We start from the raw sequence: 6,239 nt of genomic DNA on the forward strand, positions 1-6,239 counted from the left end.
AGGTTTTGTCCACCTCAGTGCAGCACATCGGTTGTCACGCCACGTGTAGGGCAACCGGTGTTAAGTTTGGTATTTGTTTCGTTTATGGTCTCCACTGCATTGCTGCGCGCCGCCCCATCTGGGGTCACATTGATGAACTCATAAAAGCCTCTGCGCTTCCTTGGATGGGACTTCAACTCCGTACTTGATGGGGATGAGAGGGTGAACGGGAACCGGTCTCAATGTATGAGTGCATGGACATGGTTGACGCTTGTCATCTCCATGGACTTGTCGACGCACCGAGTTCCTGCTCCTCCCCGTTCACTTGGACCAATGGGACAGGCTGGAGCAAGCTCGATTGGGTGTTGGTCAACCCGGCCTGGTCGAGTTTGGCTTTCGACTGTCGGACTGATTTCCCGGGCGAGTGGCACCTCTCGGACCACAAGCCAGGGATTGTGTAGTTGTGCAGAACCAGGGAGAGTAGCGGGCACTACTTCAAATTCTTCAACACGTGGACCCGGCACCCTCGGTTTAAGGAGATCGTCAAGGAGGGATGGTGTACCGACATCCGCGATTTTTACCAATTTCAGCTCGCCAGGCTCCTTTCCGGTATGAAGGCGCCTCTCAAGGCTCTTAACCGGCAGGAACTTAGCCACATCTCCTCGCGGGTCGCTGAGGCCAATCTCGGTCTCAAAGGCGCCCTCAAGGAATGTCGGCTCCACCCGGACTCTTCGGAGGCCCGGAGGAAGATGGAGGAGGCTAGGAGGCTTGCGAGGAGACTTGGCGAGGCGGAGGGGAGTTTTCTTTCTCAACTCTCTAAGTCTAATCACATCCTTAAGAGTGATAAGTGCACTAAATATTTTGATGCTTTGATGAAGGTGAATGGGAAGAGAAACCATGTCGCCTCTCTAAAAATGATGGATGGTGTGCGGACCGCTTCCAAGGCTGAGGCCGTGGAGGAGTTTGTTGGGTTCTACAAGGGTTTGTTCGGATCTGAGGTCAACGTCTCCCTCTCGGTCCCGGGCGAGCTGGCGCACGATCCTCGTTTCAGAGATGAGGACCTCGACATCCTGATGTCCCCGGTCTCCATTAGCGAGATCAAGAGAGCCCTCTAGTCCATGGGTGACGATAAGTCCCCTGGGCCGGACGATTTCTCTGTCAAGTTCTTCAAGACCACGTGGAACATCACCGGTGTGTAGGTGTGCGCGGAGGTCAAGGAGTTCTTTGCTAATGGGAGGATCCTCCAACAGTCCAACCATACCATCGTCTGCGTCATCCCCAAGACCAACTCCTCGTCCCGCGTTGACCAATTTAGGCCAATTTCGTGTTGCAACATTATTTACAAATTGATCAATAAGATTATGACGCTTCTTCTAGCGAAGTGTCTAGGTCGCCTCATTGACCCGGCCCAAAGCGCCATTATGGAGGGCCGGCTCATCTCGGACAATGTTTTTCTCGTCCAAGAACTTCTCCTGAAGTATGAGGTTTGCAGGGACACATAGAGGTGCTTCCTCAACGTGGACCTTGTGAAGGCATATGACACAATCTCATGGGAGTTCATTCGGTTTTCCCTTACTCACCTAGGGGCGCCAGTGAAATTCATTGATTGGTTCATGGAATGCGTGAGTTCAGCTACTTATTGTTTAAAGATCAATAAGGGTCTCCACGGTTACTTTCCTGGGAAGAGGGCCTCCGTCAGGGGGATCCCCTCTCCCCACTGCTGTTCGTGATGTGCATGGAGATCCTCTCCATGCTCATCAAGAAAGCGACCGCTGGAGATGCCTTCCAGTACCACCAGCAGTGTCACACTCTTAGGCTTACACATCTTATTTTCGCGGATGACGTGGTTATGTTTTGTCATGGTGATGCAAGTTCGGTTCAGATCCTGCTGGGTTACCTCGCTCGCTTCAGGTATATGTCGGGCCTCCGTGTCAACATGGAGAAGTATTTTATCTTTCTTGCTTCGGTGTCCTAGGAGGAGCGTGCCGCCATCATTGCCGAGTCCGGGTTCAAGAAGGGCGTCTTCCCGTTTTGCTACCTGGGCATCCCCATCGGTCCGCGCGGTCTCAAGGCTATCCACTACAAGCCTCTGCTGGATCGGATTAGTGGTTTTCTCTCAGTGTGGGCGAAGAAGACCATCTCTTTTGCGGGGCGGAGGGAGCTCATTGCCTCGGTTCTCCAAGAGAATGCAGGTTTCTGGATGTCTATGCTGCCCCTTCCTATCAGGGTTAGGGATAGTTTTGTTTCCATATGTAGGGGCTTCTTGTGGAAGCCCCCCGGATTAGGTGGGACCACTTGTGCGTCCCTAGGAGGGAGAGTGGGCTAGGTCTGTTGGATTTTGAGACTTGGAACAGATGCTTCATGTTGAAGCACCTGTGGCATATTATTGACATGAGAGACAGTTTGTGGGTTTGATGGATTCACCACCGTTATTTTACGGTGGCGGATCCCGTCAACTGGGTTGCTCACTGTCGCGACTCACCCCTGATAAAGGCTATGGTCCATGCTCTCGAAATTATTTGTAGCCTGGGGGAGGGTGGTGCGGCGAGTCTCCTTGATACCCTCTCTGAGTGGTGCGTGGATGAAAGGTTCAAGGTGTCTAGAGCTTACGAGTCCTTCCTCCCTAGGAGACTCGTGGTGAAGTGGGATAAGGTTGTGTGGACGGCGCATTCTACGCCAAACACTCCTTCACCCTCTGGCTCGCTTCGCTCGGGAAGCTCTCTATGTAAGACAGGCTTTCCTTCCTCAAAGTCGACCCTACTTGCCGGCTATGCGGTTCTGCCTTGGAGAGCCATGATCATCTGTTCTTCGAGTGTTCCTTCTCCTCCACTGTTTGGCAGGCCGTCTACGACAAGTTCCGCCTCCCGAGCACGCTGTCCTCTCTTCAGAGATGCCTCCGCTGGGTGCGTCTTAACACCCTTGCGGATGTCTTCTCTTCCAAGGCCCAGGTGTATGCCCTTGCTACGACAGTCTACCTTATCTGGCACGCCAGGTACGCGTTGATCTTTGACGATAACCCCATGCCTGCTGAGGTCGTCACTCGCCTGGTTATTATGCACGTTTACTGATTGCTTCATGACAGATTTCCTTATACGTCGGTTAGAGCACTCTAGGGGGTGTTGGGGTACTCTTTCCTATGTGTTGGTTTTTTTCCCCTTTTGGGTTTTACCACATGGAGGTTTTGATGAGGCCCGGGATACTCTGCCCTGCTCGCATAGCTGCTCCCCCGCCCTGGTTACTGGTTTCTCGGATTTCACTAGCTTCTCTTTGATCTTGGCATAGTATGGAAGGCCTGCGTGTCTGTCCATGTATGCCCCCTTTGTCTCTTTGACTCTTTTTTGTTTTTGTTTCCCCGTTTTGCTTCCTCATATTTGAGGACATATCCTCCTATACAATTAAAGCAGGATGTTTTTTCCAAGCTATCTTATTAAGCCAGCTGTACAAAAATTAAGGCTGAGGTTTTTTCTCCAATTAGCATCTTTTTCCTTCTTTTCCAATAATTCTATCTCTGTTTCTCTCCTTCTCTCCCTATTTTCACGTTTCTGAAATCTCACGTCAATTCTCAAGAGAATTTTCTGATTTTCTTATTCTTTGTTTTTGTGAGAGAAAGGAAACTGCCAGAACCACGTTCTCATAACATACACTGCACATGCAATTATGATAGAGACGTATGATATTGGAGGAATGATCGGGAGGAAACGATACACTGCACATGCAATTATGAATAGTACCCTTTTAGTGGGGCTCCATTGTTGAATGCTGCTATTATCAGACATAATTTTTGTGGCGGAGTCACAGTAACACAAGCATTGACGAGTTCTAGGAATTTTTGTTGATGAAGTATAGGCAAATGCAGAAAACGTGCTAATTATGGAGGGATAATAGTATTTTAGAAAGGTAAGAGATTGTAAATAACTATTGCAAATGTCAATGGATCAAAGAGGTGTAGAAAGAGTCGAAAAAGGGTTGAGATTCATTGCCTTTGGTGGATTCGGACACTGAACTCAGATGGAGATATTTGGGATGGACTTCGGTTGTGCGTTGAATTCGCTTCGCAATGGCGAAATACCGGCGAAAGGTTGTTTGCTTCCTCTCATATCGAAGCTCCTCGGCTACACACTAGTCGCCGCTTCCACCACTGTCAAGCTTCCCCAGGTTCTCTTCCAATTTCTCACTCAAACCCTAGATTTCTTCCCTAATTTGCATCCGCAGTTTCTGGAATTGTAGAATACGAGATTTAGATTTTTCTCGCACTTTGCAGATACTGAAGATCTTGAAGCACAGAAGTGCTAGAGGGCTCAGTTCCGTGTCATTCGAGCTCGAAGTGATTGGATACACAATCGGTCTCTCATATTGCCTTCATAAAGGTCTTCCATCTCAACTTACGAGGAGTACGTATTCATATTGACACAAGGTAGATCCTCAACTGTTAATGGCTTTCTGATCTGTATCTGTAGCAAATTCATCTGATTAATTCCAATTTCACTCATCCTCTTTAACAGCTCTTATCCTGGTTTCCATAACATACTACTACTCTCGACCTGTAAAGATGGCTACATGGATCAGGGCTTTGTTGTATCCTTTTCTTCTGCTGGATTTAGCTTAATCAGAGATTAGGTTTAAACTTAACTTCAATAATTCAGATACTGTGCAATAGCACCAACTTTCTTGTGAGGGAAACTCGATCCAATGCTGTTTGAAGCTCTTTATGTGAGTTTTTTTCCCACTACAAATCGGTTTAAGTTCATATCTTCCCTGTCTTAACACCATTGTATGCATGCTTGTCAACATGCTATATTCCTCTCAGCCAGATCCCTCAGATTGTTAAGAACTTTAAAGTAAGTAATCTACGTTTATTGCTGCTATAATCTCATAGTAAGTAATATTTTCAAAAACAGATTGAGTGGAGGCGTCCAAATAGGTCCGTAATTTTTGTACAACTCTCCTCTGACCTAATTCAGTATTCTGCTCGGGGGCTCTCCCGGTTTGCTCTCTTCAACAACCGTTGACGACCTATTCAACATCCATAATCAGTACATCAACATCTACTTGTAAGTACGTACACTTTCTCTATTGTTTATTTTTTGATTTGTCAATTTTTTGTAGTTTAAAACATTATCTTGGCCAAGTACTTGCCTTCCAGAAATTTTCTAGGGTAAAGGAAATCAAGTCTCGTATCTTCTTAATCACTTTCATTGTTAATATAGCTTGAATTTTCTGGGGTAAGGGAATCAAGTCTCATCAGCATCTCAATTGACTTTTTTGTTGAAGATAATCAGTTCAAATCCAACACTGCAATCATTTATGTGATGAGTTTTGTGAACTGCTCGGTGTGCCTAAACCTCCAGGTAAGTGCAATATTTTTCAATCTCTAATGAATATAAAAAATAAGATGAAGAGTTTCATGAGCTATTCAAGCTTATTCTTCCTCTCGATGAAAGCAGCTGTTAATTAGTGACAAGGACTGCTTCTGAACGCATTTTTATTTCGGGGCTATTGTTTTATGTGTACTAAAAGTATAAAATGACTGATATTATACATAACTTCTTTTTTTAGCAGTATGTTGGAAACACGCCTTCCGGGTATGAGCAACGCCAAATTTTGATTATGGGTTGATGTTGGTTTTCTATTTTCTGCACTTTAAGGTTACTTTTCCTTTTTCCATCATGTTAAACATAATTTACTATCTTACATAGTTTTGTCTTGGTGTTATACTTGCAGTTGAGATAGGAAAAAACAAAATTAGTTTCTGCGAGCAAAGTGGCATACAGGTTTCTATCTGGCATTACTTCAGGCTCACCAAAAAACCCTAGCCTAAACAGAAACAGTCCTCAATTCAAAGGCTCTTGGTTCAAAAATCTTATACCAGCAGGTGATAAGCCATCTGCAAGCTCAGTTCTTGAAGAGGCAAATCAGGAAGAAAAGCAGAGACAGAAACAAGACAAAAATGGAGAAGCGCCTGCATAACATACAAATATATTTTTATCTGGAATATCATAAAGAAGTTGAATGTATGCACCAGCATAACATACAAATATATTTTTATTACAAAGTTGACAATAACTCAATTATTTCTTTTGATAAAAGCTTCATTTGTGCTTTCCTTAGGCCTAATATTCATACGTGTTTCTTCTTGATAAACATTCAGTAGATGGGAATATTTAGCAAATCTAGAAACCCCTGTCTTGAGTAATCTTATATATATGACATGGGGATATGTTAAAATTTCTTCACTTGAGCTAGCTGATTGCTAATATTTT

The 6,239-nt window shown here is 45.2% G+C and overlaps 1 pseudogene; it reads left to right on the forward strand.

The window, feature by feature from the left end:
- Positions 1-3,987: 3,987 nt before the first annotated feature.
- Positions 3,988-5,946, forward strand: LOC141250825 (uncharacterized; annotated as a pseudogene).
- Positions 5,947-6,239: the final 293 nt, after the last annotated feature.

Source organism: Phyllobates terribilis, unplaced genomic scaffold, assembly GCF_046119375.1.
Source record: "Phyllobates terribilis strain yellow unplaced genomic scaffold, ASM4611937v1 Scaffold_6212__1_contigs__length_46122, whole genome shotgun sequence".
Classification (NCBI taxonomy): domain Eukaryota; kingdom Metazoa; phylum Chordata; class Amphibia; order Anura; family Dendrobatidae; genus Phyllobates; species Phyllobates terribilis.